Consider the following 18328-nt stretch of genomic DNA (forward strand, 5'->3'; position numbering starts at 1 on the left):
TCACCTTCAGGACATACTGTAATACAAAATAAAATGAAAAGGAAGTGTTGTTGTACAGTGAAAAAGCCCAGGAAACTGCATTTCATGAGTGAAAGTCATTTTTAAGACTGTCTGTCACTCTATGAATCTTGGTGATGCATATGTGTCAAGTCAAACATTAATGAAACAAGTGCAAAAGTAATTGCACCAATAAATCCCATCTGTTTAAAATGCTTAATAAGCAGTTTTGCGAAAGATAAACCGGGTGTCTTTATTGTGTATTTAAAACACACTTCTTTTATTAAGTTGAAGCTTAGAGGGGTAAAACTGTAAAAATCCAAATGGGTTTAAGTGTTTAATGCGATTTAAGATACATAAATCTCAAATCTGACATTAATTATTTTCGAGTGCTTCTAATTACAGAGTCTCCGTGCGGCATGTTGTTCCAACAGCACAGTTGCAAAAAGTCGGACCAATGGATCGGAGACACATCATCAGCATCTGAGCCACAGATGTCGACTGTGACAAAGCTGTGGCTGCACAGAAGCCTCTGTGTGTGTGTGTGTGTGTGTGTGTGTGTGTGTGTGTGTGTGTGTGTGTGTGTGTGTGCGCGCGTGCAGGCACACATGCAAATCAAATGCACATCCAAACACATGTAATCATATTTACTTCTGTCTCTCCTGACATGTATGTGGGTTTGCTTTGATTAACTGATACAAATAGCTTTAATGAAGTTCCACATATTACAGACTGCACTCTGACACTCACTGCAATGACATCACAACAACCAACACCGATAATGTGCTTACAGACAGATATTTGATTTGTTTTTTGTCTGTGAGGTTTGAACAGGCGTCGCCTGTCACTTACACACGCAACGAAAAGGAAAACAGGAGAAACGTACTATAAATGAAAGAAAAAACAAATCAACCTGTCAGACCTGTTATTCAAGCTACAACAATCACACAATGAAAGGCTTTGTGTATGATAAGAAGTCTAGTCGCCAAAACTGCAGCAACAGCAACAACAACACAAACTGATCAGTAACTGGTCATTAAGTTGACTTTATTGCATGATTTAGAAAACCTGCTCCTCCTGAACCATCAGGAATGTGATTTAAAACTTATTTTGTAGTTTTAATTATTGTGATACACAAATCACAGGTTTCAATCTGGCTGATGGATGTGAATTAAAACAACTTTGACAATGTAATGGCAACGCAGCGTGGTATAAAACCCAATTCCTCTGTCCCAACTGGGCATACGGTTGTGGGTTGACAGATGTAATGCACAGATCACATGATACTTTGTTCAATGTGGATGATTGGCCACGTTGCTCCCGTGTGAATGGGTATAATGTACAATATGTGTGATAGAAAATGCCAAAACCGTAGTGTAAAGCAGCTTTGAGTGGTCTTTATAAATACAGGCCATTTACCCTCAGGCTTTTACTTAACAATCGTCCTCTTAAAGTCTGAAATTGTTAACTGTTTGAAAATGATATTGTTTGTTGTTTTTTAAGACTCTTAAGTCTGTGTTCATTGTTCAAACTTGGCATCATTGAAAATGAGAGTCTGAGTAAAAGTCCATGAGAGTGAATAAATAAAACAATAAGAAAGAATCAGATCAGATCAAGTGTTTTTTGGAAAACACCTGGGTAGGAAACATTAAATACAAAAACAATATATGTACATATAAACGTTTAAATATTATTTCCTATATCATCACAGAAGTGCTCCAGGAATTATTCTGCCACAAACATTTGTGACGGAAGAATCTGCACTGACTTCCATTCATTTGGACAGACTAAACAAAGTGTTATCCCTAACATATCCATAACCTAACCTTACCTTAATCACAATTCAAACCAAACCAGTTCCTCAGAATTTAAGTTTTGGTCTCCATGTGTCAAGTTGAATCGAGATGGATTCTAAATGTGAAGGCCTTTTGCCTCTTTTTCTTTTTCTGTGTCCAGCAGCTGTTGCAGCTGAAAGTTTTGATCTTTTCCAAGAAAATTTCAGAAATTTCAATACTTGTAAACCGTCCTTTAGCAATTTCTACTTGAGTCCACAGAAGTGGTGTGTCGAACAAAGCTGTGGTTTTATTGTAACATGTGAACATAATACGCTAAATTGTGAAAAACAAACACAAAAAAAGAAAGTGAACAAAGAAAAGAAATTGAAACAAACGTGTCTGAAAAGTAGGAAAAAGCCTAAACCTATTTAATCCGACCCCTTCTCCACAATTTAATTTAATAACAAGTTAGCTTTGTATTCACGTCTTAGTTACAAATTGCTTTTTCTAATGTTCAAACCCCCACCCCCAAAAAAGTAAGAAATACACCTATTTCTATATACATAAACAATATAAATAATATGTCATCTAAAAAAAAGATTAAATAAATAATCTGTGAGGCCCATCAAAGCCCTACTTCCTCTCTGTACATTTGCTTTAGCTGCGTACTCACTCTCATCCACAGCTTCACTCCACATATTGAGATACAGAAGGTTTTTAATGTTGTACAGACACAAAGATGTTTTAAATTTAACTGGCCCCTGAAAAAAAACAACCCAAAAACAATTACTGCCAGGAAGTCAGTTGTTTGTCTCTTTGAACATTATTTATGCTACTTGAAAATGAAGCAGATCCAGAGGTTGTGGTGCAGCTCAGTACACATGAGCACTGACAGCAGGAGTCAGGGAAGCAGTGGCGAGGAAGTGACGTGAGAAAAAGAGTAATAGTTGTGTGCTGTTGATGATGACATGGGAAGCCGAGTTATAAGGTTGGGAAACGATAGAAAAGATGGATCACTTTCCCATATTGCATGTGTGGTAGAATCCATCATCTTCAGGGGCCAGATGTGCGTCACTCACATCAAACTTTCCAAATTAAAGGAACCCCTCCACCCCTCCTTTCTAATCCTCTCTCCACCCCCTGTTGTGTGTGCGTGCTTTCACACACTTGTACACATACATGCAGACACACACACACACCGCACATACATGCTCACTAACTTCTGCTTCGTTTTTTTGCTGAGAAGGCTCATTTGGGATGTTTTGTAACGGGAGAACAGCCTTAGGATGCGACGCACGTGTCTGCGCTGCCAGACGAGGCATCGCGGTTATCTTATCTGGCTTAAAAGGGGTGGTGAATGTTATTTGCATGCTTGCATTGATGTTCAAATAAGCAGTTTGAATGCTTCCTCTGTAAGGGAAGGACTGTGACTGTACGGTTGGCGAGCAAACAAGTGTATCAGATGATATCAGCCTTGGCCTACTTTACTGTCCTGGGTGAGTCTGTACCATAAAAAACTTATTTCAGCTCATACATACGTCTGTCTCCAACTCCACCGTCCGCGCTCCTCAGTAACATGTGTATGCCTCCGCGACCCTGCGTCTGTTGCACTTTTATGGCAGTGATATGTTAAGTACCTCATATTACAGCCATAAAAAGAGGTCTGTAAGTTGCTCGATGCAGGTTAACGCTGCAGAGATGCTGTCGCAAATCACCTTTTTGCTCTTTAGCCTGACACGCACCGACACAGACGCACACACTCGATATTGTGTGAGCGGCTGCCAAACGCTCGAATTCGCCCCCGCTCCCCCCTCACCCTCCCCCACCCCTGTCTGCCTTTCACACGGACACAGAGAGACAGGCGAGGGGAGAGGACAGCGGACGAATAACGTGAAGGAAGATGAAAGGAAAGGTGGAAGAAAGACAGTCGTGACGAGTCGAGAGTGTCTGAATCGTAAATGAGGAGACGCAGAGCAGCCGGACAGACACATGATGGAGCTTTCATCCCTCACTGTACTGTGTCACTGCAACGTTAGAACAGAGAGTGAGAGAAACTCCCAATTTCCTGAGAAATCCTCACACCCCTGAGCCTTTCTCTCCTTTTCTTTCCTTTCTATCATTCACACACTCACAACTAAAGCAAGTGTGCCAACTTTTCTTTTTCCCTGTGGGAGTTCTCTTTAGTTAGATGGAGTTTGATACCTGCAATTCCACACTTAATCCTTGTTAGAATTTCAATAGATCAAATTATTGTCTTCTTCTTACTTCCCTTTTCTCACTTTCATTTTCCCTCCATCTCCAATTCACAATCTCATTCTCTCTCTTTTCTGCAGCGGAGAGAGAAAAAAAAAAACCCTGACCTCTGCGTTTTCTCTCCCGTCCTTAAGATTGGTTTTAAATACTCAGCAGATTAAAGCACAGGCATGAAAGCTCACATTAGCCATATATTTAAAAAATCCCCCTGGCCGATAATCCATGTATTTGTCAGAATCAAACACAGGGGAATAGAAAAGGGACCAATGACATGATGAGGAGTCCGACTCAGACATATTGTGAAGGGGAATTAGAAGGAAGAGAGGTACATTTAACAGAATGTGGTCCAAGAAGAAAAGTCCTTCAGAGTGATTATTGAAATTCACGCAAGTCTGGCTCACATGAGCGTTTGACAGGAGAAAAAGCAATGTAGCAATTTCCACGACCTCTGATGCCCTTCTCTTTCCTCACACACTCGCAGGTTTGTGCAGATGTTCTTCTGAGGACACTGCGTTGACACTCCCATTCATTTGGACAGCCTTGGAAATTAGGTTCTTACTTCTTGTTTCTGTGTGTGTTTTCTCTCAGGGAGACAAGAGGAGTTTAAGAGAAGAAGATGGATCTGGAGAACCGAGATGTATAGGTAATAAAAAGAAAAGAAAAATCCATTGAGCCATTCACAAGAACACCTCACATACACTAAGAGATCCGTGAATGTCAATAACCAGTCATTTTTGAATCGGTAGTAACATAATACACTCAGTGATGTGAAAACCTCAGAGATTATAAAAACTTCAATAAAACAAAAGGTGTTTTTCTTTGTTTTTTGCCTTCAATGAATGAACTTTCCATTCACTGAGGATAGAGAGTTTTTTTTTTATTAATTGCACAAGAGGATGAAATAAAACAAATGTATTCTTGAAGGACTTTAGGGAAAGGTCACTTTTTTTTAAACAATAAAAAGGATTCTATGTATTTTTCAATGTCAGACGCACTATAGTGCTTTCATTTAAGCTAAAGAATAGTATGTCAAAGGGCAATGAGTTCTACATATGTAGCTTTTGTAGCCTGGTGGCACGTCAGTCATTATCATTTCCACTATTGTTGATATTAGTCGTCAAAGTTTCATCGCAGCTAACGCATACATCTAGTTGGTACGATTTCCAATAACAACCACGACCACATCAACTTGATTTGTTTTGTTTCTTTTTATACATTTTCCCTAAGTTTTAATCTGTTTTCACCTCAGTACACTTCTTCCGAGCACTTCCGAGTCTGTTGCTACATGCAAGATAAAGTCACGCACTGGTTATTGTATCGGGGGTTTGCTGCGTATGTCAGCTTAACACTGACGGCCACACTAATGTGACAGAGCTCTCGGGGTAACATCTCTGTCTGCTGCGTTTAAAATCTCCAGCGCGGCAGAGAATCACCACACGGAGAAGAACACACACACACACACACACACACGTGAACGTCATTTGTAGTAAGGACACACACTCATAGACATCATGCATTCCCTAGCCCCTTACCCTCACCTTAACCATCACAAATAAAGGCCTAATCCTTACCCTAAAACCAAGTCTTAACCCTCAAAAAGCCCTTTTATGGGGTGACAGAACGTGAGGACAAGCCAAAATGTCCTCACTTGTTTAATAGGGTTGTATGGTCCTCACAAAGATACCCATACAAGAACACACACAGGTTCTTGCAGCTATCCTTTTAAGGACTCTTATTGACTTCTATTAATTTTAACAGCCTAACCAAAGTGTTATCCCTAATTCCTTAACCATAATCACAATTTAAATCTCAGCCCTAAACCTAACCCATTCCTTAGAAATGAGGTGCTGCCTCATTAGGACCAGGTTTTGGTCTCCATGAGGACTACTGGTCCTGACAAGGTCAGTGTTTATGCCTGTAAAGGTCCTACAGAGGCACAAGATCCAAGTATAAACACACACACACACACCAAAAAGGTTGCTATAAAGAAAGAAAAAAGTGTCCTCTCCTGTCCTTCCTTGCATCCTCTGCTCTCTCTCTCATACCTTGAATCAGTGACTGACGGCACACAATGCAAAGTAAAAATCACAAAGCTTCTCCACCTCCCTCCCTCTTTCTCTCTCTCTCTCTCTCCCTCTGTGTGTGTGTGTGTGATGCTTTCGGAGACAAAGACCCCGGCTGTAGGGAGTCCTGTGGGAAAGGCGTGCGGCCGGAAGATGTGAGCGCGCCGGCGAGTGATAATGTCAGCTGGAGAGATACGGCGTGTCATTTTACACAACCACACATCAAAAAAGACAGTGGGGGAGAGCGAGAGAGGAGAAGACAGCGTGTCATTTGTTTGCTTTGATACAGGATCGCACCAAGGGAGGGACTGGAAAGCTCTGCAGATGCACAAGTGTGCGTGTTTGTGTGAGCGTCTCTTTCTGACAGTATGTCCCCGCACGTGAGCAAATCAAAGAGTCAGGATTTCAGGGCATTTTCAGGGTTCGTATTAAGTTACGCCGAAACAGGCACAGTGGCACAGTTGCAGTGTCATGGAGGCCACGACTGGATTCATTGCGCCTGTCACCAGTCAGTATTTACTGTACATGCACAGTTTAATCGAGCTAAGGCCGTAGTATGACTAAGACAGGCAGTCGGATATCTTGCAGAGTCGGGGTATGCATGAGGAGAAAATCGATTCATAGGCCATCGCTCTATAAGCTAGTGCATATTGAATCAGTTTCTGTTGACCTCTCTTTTCTCGCCGACACCATCGTGTTGTTTGTTCTTTGAAAGCACTGCAGTCAAAGACCGGGGAGGAACGCCGAGTCTGACTCCAGTCTGACTAAGCGTATACATGCAGGAGTAGTTGGACTATGAATCACATTATCAAGGTCTAAATTATTGTCTTAGTTCGACTAAAATCTGACTACTATACTGATTTAATTTCCATCTAACAATCAATTAATATTACAAAAATATACATAACATGTTTTGGTCTTCTCCCTCTCTAGGTGTGGCCTCAGCAAGTGATTGTCAAATTTACAATGGGGATTGTCCCTTGACCTGGCGGGGACTCCAACTGGCAACCCTTCGACTACAAGCTTCCTTTCAGCTAGGCTGTGGGCCAAGGATGTACATACTGTATATCATTCACTATCAAAGACAGACATGTAAGTCATTATTTCAAGGTAAGTGTTTGAAATCTAGCAACATTTACTGGTGATGTTACATGTTGCATGTGTGTTAGAGAATCCATCTGTAGAGCTGACCTGGGTCCTGATATAAATATAAAAGGTTCATTCTTGGGTAATGAAAGCAACAATTCATACAATCAGGTCAATGTAAACTGAAAAAATTAAGTATAATTAATTTATGTTCAATTTCTCCTCAATAAAAAACAACTTCACCTAAACTTTACATACTGGCCCTTTAACTAAAAGTTTTAACGCCACATTATAAAAATATGAATTGACCTTTTATTTATATCTAGTTGCTAAAAGTGGTGGAAATTATGTCTTTAATTTATGTCGCCGGACATAATTTAATTAAACGTCCCACAGGGCCACACTGAATTGGGAATAAAGACGCTCAGTGATGCTGCTCCATCAGCTTGGAATAATTTACAAAAAAAAAAACCCCGGCTGAATCTTAAAGAGTTGGTCTCACAAGAGTGTTTTTAAATTAACTTTGAATAAGATGGAGTCACATTATCCTGACTGTGGATGTTTCTGAATCACATTTCCCTGTTTTAACGCCGAATACTCTTCATTTCATGTTGTGTATTTTGATATTTTATTATTCTCTGTTTGTTATTCTTGGAAAACTGTTTTTAATATAAAAACTCTAATAAAGGACCCATGTAAATAATATATGGACAAAATATACATGATATATTAAAGTAAAAGCAGAAATGATGCAGGAAAATTAGCTGTAAAGTCAAAATATCCCGTTGTACTGAAGTATAATACATGAGTAAATGAGCAGTGTAAGAAATAACACTCAAAAACCCCAGTTTTCACTAGTCTATCTTCATCTCTTCTGCTCAAATTATACAAAGTGCAAGCATTAAATAACTTTTACTCAGTCAGATATGGTATAAAGTTAAAATCTGTTTAAAAATGCATTACAGCCAAAAGTCTTTCTCCATCTCTGAGTGAACAGCGTCTTCTCTGGTTAATCCTTCATCCATAAGGACATGTCTTCCATCTCTTAAGTAAAGAAAGTCACTTTTCTCCCAAAGAGAATATGTTCTTTAATTTAGTTCTTCAATTTTCCTTGCACAGCCTCGATGATGTGAGTGTGTACCCGTCAGATTTACTCACCTGCCCCTGCTGGATTGTCACTCCTGGACTCCACTGCTGGGTCATGAGAGCTTAAACAAAAAAAAATGAAGTGAGCCCTCGGGGCATGGGATGAGATCTTTTCTCTCACTCTCTGCGTACGGGAATGAGTGTGCGAGTGTGTTAAAACAGCTTGTTAACACATACAACACTGTCTTGGCTTGGAACCCCTAATTATCCCCCTCCAACTCAGGGCCACGACAAGGAGGAGCGAGTGAGGGAGAAGTGATAAACACATTTTTAGCATGTACAGTATTTCTCTCTGTTCACTTCACACTGTGCACCGCGTGTGTGTGTGTGTGTGTGTGTGTGTGTGTGTGTGTGTGAATACACATGATGTGGAGCAGCTGTGACAGTAAACATGTTTATAAGTGGCTAATAGAAAGCAGGTGGTGATTGCCTGTGATTCTCCCAGCGATCAGTGTACATGGATTCAGCAGCCACTTTATAAGGTACATGCGGTACGCAATAAAGTGGCAGTAGTGGCACATGGTGTGGTCTTCTGCCGCTGTACCTCATCCGTGTTGTGCGTTCATGGACGGTCTTGTGCTTCTTACTTTTTAACTTTTTTATCATTTCAAGTCTTTCTGGTCAGTGTCCGCTGGATATTTTCTCTTTTTTCTCTTATATTTTTCATACACTAGAGGATTTTCCAATCGGACTTGATTTTAACATCACGGGCGACCACAGATACAACAAACTTAGTAACTGATTTTCAATGTTTTAATCCTAAAAGAAAGCACAGACGAGACCAGATCCAGTGAAGACGCAGCACCACACATGCTTAATGAACCAATTTCAGGGATTTGGGATCGCTCAGAATCTCACGTGATTTAACATGGACATGGAGGCGGACTGTTTTTTGCTGAGAAACGCAAAAAAAAACTGTGGACGAAGTCATGGCCGAGAAGACGGAATCGACTTGGCTTGTACAAGTTACGGCTCAACAGAACCCTCACAATAAAGGATAATTTGGCCAGATAATCTGTTCAAACTAGCCTAAAATTGGAAGGCACTCACGAAGAACCAGATTGGGAGCAAAGACTGGCCAATTATACTCTAGTGTGGGACAGGCTGAAGACATGTTTGTGTGAAAATCCCAGTAGATGAGCAATTTCTGACCAGGCCATCATACACCAAAAACTATGGAACACTCAAAGTCCCTTAAATCACCCTTTTTCCTCATTTTGATGCTAAGTGTGAACTTCAACAGCTCGTCTTGACTGTGTCTACATGCCTAAAGACATTGTGTTGCTGCCATGTGATTGGCCGATCAGATATGTGCATTAAGCAGCAGCTGAAGATGAGGGGTACCTAATAAAGTGGCCGTCCGAGCAGACACAAAAGCAACTTTCCATGGATGCACTCAGCTATTTATCATCGCAGTTCCCTGATATAGCAGTTTGAGCCACAGTCTGCTGTTGTCTTTGCATAACCACAGAGGAGGCGGCAGTGGTATGTTTGTGTGTGTGTGTGTGTGTGTGTCAGTGCAAGTGTGTATTTGTGTGGTTGTTTATGTGTGTGTGTGTGTGTATATGTATATGTAGCCTTCCCACTTTGTCTTTATTTGTAAACATGTACCAAAGTGGGTGTGGGCACATGTGAGTGTGTTTGTGAATGTTTGGATAAATTGGTCTGTGCACTGGATTCCCGCTCTGAGTTTGTTTATTTGTATATGCACATTCAGTGTGTGCGTGTGTGAGCGTGTGTGCGTGTGTGAGCGTGTGTGTGTGTGTGTGTGTGTGTGTGTGTGTGTATTTGAGGCCTCTCTTTGGGTTTGACTCTCAAGGCGTTGTGGCAGATTTTGTGGGGCTTGTTTGTAAACATCGACAGCAGTAACTTCTTTATATTTTATTGTTGGCTTTATTTTACGACATTATTCCCAGATGGCTGCTTATAAGCTGGCAGTTTTTTTTAATGTGTCTACCAGCACACACACACACACACACACACACACACACACCCTCTGCACTCCCTCGCCTCACATATGCTCTCGCTCTCGTGTGCAAACAAACAACACAGTCTGTGGAACTGATCGGGTCACGAATGAACGGTGGAGAAGGAGAAGGACGACAATCTCTTTTCTTGCCCGCTCCTTTTTATCCATTCAAAGTCCTTTGTTGAACACATCAGATTGAGTTATTCAAGTTGGTGGCAGGAGTTTTTTTTTCCTCATTTTTACCAGCTCTGTGACACTGTGGGTGAGCACTCCCATATTTCTCTTTAATTAAGCCAGGAAAAACCTTGTAGTACAGCCAACCCAGCTCATGTAGCCACTTATGTTTTAATTTAATTACCTGTCCACTTTGATAATTATTCCCCCTGATTAACAGGGAGGAGAGGCTTCCTAAATGGGAATAGAAGAGGGGTGAGAGAGGCCAAACAGCATTTTTCCTCCTTTTTTTGTAAGAACAAGAATGAGCATGTTGACTTCAGATGTCCAGGCCGGACTCTATTTTAATCCAGTTTCATACTTGGCGCGCTTCAGTCTGGCCTGGCTCGGCTTTTCTTCTGGCCACGCAGAGCAAAGCCAGAGCGCTACTGAGTTTCCTGCGCTCTCTGTTTAATCTTTGCACTTTTACGAAAACCGCGAGCCAGAGCAGACAAACAACAACAAATTCTGCAACGGAAAAAAAAACAAAAACAAAAAGAAAGGAGGAGGTGATTGATATCATTTGTCAAAATGTCAGCAGTTACATAACAACAACATGATTCACTCTCTGCACTCTATTATGATTCTCACATATTTTCAGCCATTATTATGAAGACTGTTGTTGTAAAGACAGTCAACACGCAGTGCTCGGGTTCCATGTTCCAGATTCTTTCATTAACAAGGTCAGGTTTTTTTGTTTTTTTTTGTCAATAACACTTGAATGTACATTTTCTACATAATAGCCAATTAGCAAAACATCACTCCTCACCATAACTGTTCACACTGTCTGTGAAAGGAGACGTATTGAGAGGACATAAAATGTTTTTGGCTAAATTTCTCAGAGTAGGGGTGAGTTCAAGTAAAAAAAAGATACACACAGTAAATTTTTTAGTGCTATTGATCGTCCTGATGAATGTGTTGTGATTTACTGCAGTCGTGGCTCATTGTTAGGTGGCGCTGTGATGAGCTGCCATCATCTTCCATTGGTAAAAGCTTCCATAGTGAAAAGGCAGGAGGGCAGAATCCCATTTAATGGCAGCGGCAAAATTATTCCAAGATCATCTTAAGAGTTATGGCTCTCTCTCTCTCTCTCTCTCTCTCTCTCTCTCTCTCTCTCTCTCTGTCTCTCTCTCTCTCTCTCTCCCCCTCAGTGACAGGTATGATGTAATTTCCAAATTTCATCAGAGACAGTAATCTCAACACTGATTATGCTATCAATTAGTAAATGAGTGTGGTTGAGAGGAGAGAATAAAAAGGTGGTAATAACTCTGCAAAAGCAGTTGTCAAGCTTCCAAAATACATAAAGGACATAGTGAGTAAGGCAGACAGTAAAAATTGTCCAATCACAATATAAATGTCTGTTTCACAAGGTAACTGTGTAACAAGAGTGAACTCACTCACACTCATTTTACACCTTCATCCTTTTTTTTTGTATTTTGTGGAGTTTATTGTTTTTTTGGTTGACAGAAATGATTTTAAACTACCGTGCTGAATTAAAAAAAAACAAAACAAAACAAAAAAAACAAGTTACAGGTTGTCACATTGAGTTTCAAATTGGGGTTTTTTTTAATACACATTTTGGATTTTTACATGAAAACACCTGAATTGAAAAACAGCGATTTTTACAGAGAACTTTAACTTTAAATGAAAGTTTCAACAAATAAGAAGTTTATGAAGTTAACAAAACACTTGACTGAAACATCGCTCCAACGTCTCGTGAGAAGTTTCCAAACGTTGCCGCTGTCAAGAATGGAAGCAGAAACAAATATCAACAGTAAAAAAATTAGCTATTGAGTCACTTATTTTGGCGTATTTAAGGCCAATTTATACTCGACTCAAAAGATGGCGATGAACGGAGCCTTTAGTTGGTACTTTGTGTTCATTTCATCTGTCAATGTGCACGTCGCAGGAAAGCTTACAATGACAGACAAAATGGAAAAATAACACCAGGAATCAAGCGCGATAAATTAACCTCTTCAACTCTTCACTCGACTCTGCCCTCTAGAGGACGTACTGCGTAACATTGATACCACACAAAGGGTGCGCGGAGGTACAGTAAAACCAGAGCAGGCCCGTGGTATAAGCAAGAAAAAAAAAAACACATAAGGAATCTAGATATCTTAAGATATATTTAGAAATCTAAATATCGTTGAGCTGAAGTTATTATAGAGTTGATGATATGCTCATTTAGTGCACATTTGCATAAAACCAAGGTCATTAAACTGTTTTACTTCAGTTTCATTCACGTTCACTATCACCACAGTTAGTGCTTCACCAAAGTGTAAATGAATACTAGGACACTTTGTGATTTTACTGCCGTCTAAGGTTAAGAAAACAAGTGACACCGGATTGGAGTAAATAACACAACTATGATTAATGTCATTTAAAGTGTTACATTTGTATCAATTATTGTCCAGCTAATCTGAGGTGGTGGGAATCAAATTCATCTTAGGGCCTCATAAAGGCTTGTGCATTTTCTTTTATTTACATATTTATTTATTTAGTTATTTTAAAAGTGTAATTGAAAGACTTGTTGTGTGTGTTTTTTGTTGTTGTTGACGGTGCCTTTATCTGTGATATTTTCCTGAGCTCAAACTCTAGTGCAGGCTAAAACATCTGTTCCTCTCTGGCTCCACAATAGCACAACTCAGCCGGGATGCAAAGAGAGGTCAAAAGATCAGTGCCCTCCCCTCTCTCTCTCTCACACACACACACTCACACACACACTGAGAGAGAGTGAGAAAAAGAGGGCGATGCTGCTGTTTTCCCATTGTGCGCCAGAGCTTTGCGAGGATAGGACAGCGGTGAAAACGCGCACCTGCTTTAGAGGCATTACGGTAGCGCAGCGAACTGTCCCCCCCGCAACACACACACTCTCTCCACACTCGCACACACGCGCGCAGAAGCTCCAGTGATTCAACCCTGATTTCCAAGCGAACGAGAGCGAGACGAGCGACAGACGGGATGCCCAAAAAGTGAGGACCGGCGGCGGAGAGAGAGAGAGAGAGAGAGACAGACAGACAGAGAGAGAGAGGTTGTTTTTTTTACGCGCTGAAGAAGTGTCCGCTAAAGAGAGAGCCGGGAGAAGCAGACGCAACAACAACAAGACGAGAAGCTGCGCGCTCTCTCCCTGGCAACTTGCGCACAGTGGCAGAGTTTTTAGCGGCAGTATTGTTCTGACTTCACTCCAGAGGGGCCACTCCGAGGAGAGCGGACGCACACAAAAGGGGGAAAAAGGACTAATCGAGCACGCTTTGTCGTCCAAAGTAATGGTCGTGCGCTCTTAGATCCCACATTTCTCTGTCTCTATATTTCCTCCCAGCTTCTTTATATATATAGTTTTTTTTATATATATTATTATTATTTTTTCGTCCCGTCCGTCGGTTTGTGTGTCCCCCCCTTGCTTTGTCGCCGTGAGAGAGTGGAGACGCGCCGGGGGTTTGAGGAGCAGAAGCGAGGCTGTCCACATGGTCCAACCACTGGCGTGAAAGTTGACTTCTTCAGAAAACAAGAGAACAGGTTGATGCATAATCTATACTTTTGCTTTTTTTTCTTTTTTTTTTCTTTTCTTACACTTTAACCTCGCTCTCACTCTCTTCTCCTGTCCCTGTGAAACTCTCTGCTGCACAAACACACACACACACAGTTCACTTCTCACACAGAAAAAAGTGCAACTTTTTATCGCATTGTTTTTTTGTTTGTTTGTTTGTTTTTTTGTCAAACTCCGCAAAGTGAGTGTGATCATGTGAACGTGCAGAGCGGAGGTGAACACAGTGCACTCGGGCTTCCACGTTTCATTGTAACGCTTGTGGAGTTGAACGCGGAAACTTACTGTACCAGCCACGTTTTTAAAAAAGCCGCTTTGAAGTTTTACTTTGTCCTTTATTTTGCGGCAGAAACAAATCGAATCCACCTTTTCCGCAACTTTAACACAAACGACTCTCCCCCGTTTTATTCTCATAGACATTTATGTCTAAAGGGATATCGCACGTTTATTTTCTGTGACTCTTAGAGTTGATGAAAGTTGCTGTTTGGTGGTGTCATTGTCCCAAGTTTTTTTCTTTTGTTGTTGTTGTTGTTGTTGTTGTTGTTGTTGTCTCTCACAGGTTTAAACCGACTAACGTGTTTTTGGATTTGAATTTAGGCAACAAACTCTCGCAGCAGTTCATAAGCCTCGTTAAGGGATTTGATAATAAACACCGACACATGTTATGTGGTGATAATTTTACACCCTCGCTTTTCTCCTTACCTGTTTAAAAACTCTCAGTCGTTCCACGTCATTTATGTATTTATTTATTTAATGCTCTGGAAGGTTTATTTAATTTCTAAAAATTAAAGTTTAAACAAAAAACAAATAACGATAAACGAAGCCTCCGCAGCTTCCACTGAGGATAAAAGACGTCGTTGTCTTAAAGAAAGAAAGAAAGAAAGGGGGAAAACGCTTAGTGGTCAATAGGTCAGAGGACAATACTCTCTTTTCAAAACCATCTTGACTTTTTTCTTTTAATTTCAACCGCGCTGTGAAACCTCACTGGAGATTTATGTGCGTTTCCCCTTCATAATCTGAGCAGATTAAACAAATACATGTAGAAACAGGTGAATGATTTCACACAGGGAAGTTGTTCACAGTGGAAAAGTCAGCCGAGTTGCCGTAGTGAGTGAAACCTATTTTTTAATAATTCTGAAATAACAGTGATTACATGGAATAATTTTTTTTAAGCCGACAAAATGAGAAATTGTCGCTGCATTGCTGTTTCCCTTTCTTTTCCCCACAAACCGACGCAACCTAGGCCCATACACTAGAGATTATTTTATTTTTTTTTTACAAATACACTTTTACTAAACCAGTTGTGATTTAAAAATAAACCGGATCATGCTGAGATGATCAGTTTCCACTCGGCCTGACTTTTATTCCCCCCTCAGTGACTCACTAAAAGTAAACTTGTATTCAAATAAAATCAGACGTGAGGCAGATCCGTGTCACATGGAATCACATCCCGCGTGATGATGGAAGGCGGAGGGAAAAAAAGGACAGAGGAAAGAAGGAGAGATGAAATGACAATTAATTGCTGTTAGTTGTCTGTCACTGAGAGAAAAGCACACAGGGCCGTGGGTGAACACTGTGACACAGGCATTATTGCCCCGTGATTGATGTGCGCGGGGGCATTTGGCATAATGAATTTTATTTACTGTGTCCTCTCTCTCTCTCTCTCGCTCTCTCTCTCTCTCTCTCTCTCTCTCTCCTGTTGTGTCTCCCCACCACCACTCACCCCACACACACACACACACACACACACACACCACTCTCCGTCCTCTGTGCTGGCATTTCCGCTTGCACGCGATGACACACTTTTAATTGCACTTTAATAGAAGATCCAGCGGGAATGAAAAAGCTCTTCATCACGTTTTATGACCTTGTCACGTTTCCGGTGTCAGCCCAGAAAGCAGGTATTTTGTGGCGGTATCAGTGATATATCATATTATTATTACTATATATATATTTAAAAAAAAAAATCTTCAATTCAATCTAAAATGGGTTACAAATGTAAGTTTTCCTCTTAACAATGACATATTAATGTTTGTAATGTCTCCACAGTCATGTGGAGGTTTATTTAAAAAAATACATAAAAAATGGGAAATAATTTAGAAGTGTGTTAATTACACATGTACACTCTTAAATATTGCTATAATATGACACTGTCATAAACTGACTGTAAACCCGAGGATAATCAATTAGAAATCGTTTTTAATATTCTAATCTAATCTAATATTGCAAATATGCACAAGACAATCTGAAAATCTGTTTTAAAAATCACATTTCCATTTATTTTAAAATTAAAAAAAAAACCAGTTCTGTCTATTCTTCCTCTGCTCGGCAGTTGATATATGTTCACCCAGTGATTTTAAGAGTTGATTTACGCATATTCTTATCTGTTTCTGTTTCAAAATTCATCATTCAATTGTCCTCATTCATTATCACTTTCAAATGTTTAAAAAAGCCCAGCAGGAAACTCACAGCGAGAGAAACAAGAATTTGCTGGAAGAAAACAAAAAAACCCAAAGGGGGGAAAAAAAATGATCATTTTTATTTCCTCTATTCGAACCTCGCAGCTGTTCCCAGGTGTTTTAAGTCAACGTGAAGTTAATCTTTCTTTGCTGATAGAGAAGCACATCAGTGTCAGCCTCTTCGTGATATTATAAAAAGGAGTGTTTGAGCGGCAGAAGTGGTGAAAAAGAGTGAACACTGTAATGTGCAGCGAGCCAGATGTGTCAGAGTCAGACTGATTCTCTCTCTCTGTGTCTCCGTGCCTGTGTCTGCCTCCACATTTCATCTGACCTGCCTCAACACTTTTCCCCGTTCACACTCGACAGCTGCGTCTTCTTTTCTGTCCACGTCCTGTTTTCTCTCATTGTGTGTGAGAGTCACTGCATGTGCTGCTGATTTTTATTTCATTTATTGATCAGTTTCCTGATCTGTTTCTCTCATACTTACTGACACGATGATGATGATGATGTTTCAGCTCGGTCCTCGTGTGTGTGTGTGTGTGTGTGTGTGTGTGTGCGCTGTGACTCTGTTCTTGTATGTGACCGTGCAGCGACAGGCAATAATGGCTATGACTTTCATGTGCTTTAAAAGCCCTTCAGCAGGATTAAAAGCCACCAACATGATTGTGTTAGTCCATAAACTCACTCAGAGAGTCCTTACCTCCAGCACAAGCACATGTGAATATATGTGTGCAAGAGAGCATGTATGTGAGTGCGGGAATGTGTCTCCAACAGAGTGCCTTTTTGCTCAATTCACCTGTCCTGCTTGAGTGAAAATGGACAGTATTTGAATGTCCTGTGCGTCGGTAGCTTTCACGGTGTGTCTCTCCATCGCGCTCCCTCTCTTCATTAAAGCCCTCCTGCTTTCCCAAACCCACAAGTCTGAGTGGGCTTTTGGCTCCAAAGTGATGCTGAAGAGCACCCGCATACGACACTGCTATACATGTATGGTTTGACCCCCATGATAGATACTCACCGGTTTACCTCTGTTGGAGCACTTAGTGCATTATCTGCCTAAAAGCTGAAATGGTTAAATTTTCAATATCTATTAATATGGAGTTTGAGTAAAGAAAAAAAAGAAAAAAGTCTCACCGTGTAGGGAGTGAAAGTGTGTTTTTAAACGGAATTATTTCAAGTGTTGGTGCTGAAGCTGCCGCCACTGCAGGGTGTGCAGTGAACGGCATACATATGTTGGCCTTTGTACATGTGGAAATAATGTAAGATAAATACTGTACTGGTTGTGAGACTGTGCAGAAAAATGTCCTTTTTTTAAAAAAAAAAACAAAAAACAAAAAAAACAATGAACACTTGATTTTAAAAAGCCAAATGTCTCCATATGCAATCACTGAATATCATTACGCCAGCAATTACTGCTTGTCATCCCCTGAAGAAAATTATTAATGGAATATAATTGACAAATTAATGGATTAAATGAAGGTGTTATTATACATGGTCAGCCAGCAAGTGGGAGAATGTGTACTGAGATGATTGACGGCCCAGTGGAACTAGACGGAGGCCTGATTATACATGTGGTTCTAATTGAACCGGTTATTTAGGCGAAGCTGAGGGCTGAACACTCATGTGAGTGTGTGTGTGTGTGTGTTTATCTGCATTATGTGTGTGTGCGTTTGCCAAGGATGAGACGTGTTTGTCAGGAGGAGGTGTCACGCGGGCAGAAGTTGCAAACACACCTGCAATTTCTTTGAATGAGCTGCCATTAAATATGTGCTGAGAGGAGCTCGTCGTGTTTTAAAAAAATGATTGCACTTTCCTCTCACTGA

General features: G+C 40.6%; 1 protein-coding gene across 3 annotated transcripts in view; it reads left to right on the forward strand.

Moving 5' to 3' along the window:
- Positions 1-13273: 13273 nt before the first annotated feature.
- The window catches only part of foxp4 (forkhead box P4), a 92305-nt gene continuing 87250 nt past the window's right edge, over positions 13274-18328 (forward strand). For 2 of the 3 annotated variants that reach the window (XM_058630759.1, XM_058630760.1), the window contains exon 1: positions 13274-14021. The gene's annotated coding sequence lies outside the window, so the exon portion shown is untranslated. The remainder of the gene's footprint in view (positions 14022-18328) is intronic. The other variant, XM_058630762.1, reaches the window with a different exon arrangement.

This window comes from Solea solea, chromosome 6, assembly GCF_958295425.1.
Source record: "Solea solea chromosome 6, fSolSol10.1, whole genome shotgun sequence".
NCBI lineage: Eukaryota > Metazoa > Chordata > Actinopteri > Pleuronectiformes > Soleidae > Solea > Solea solea.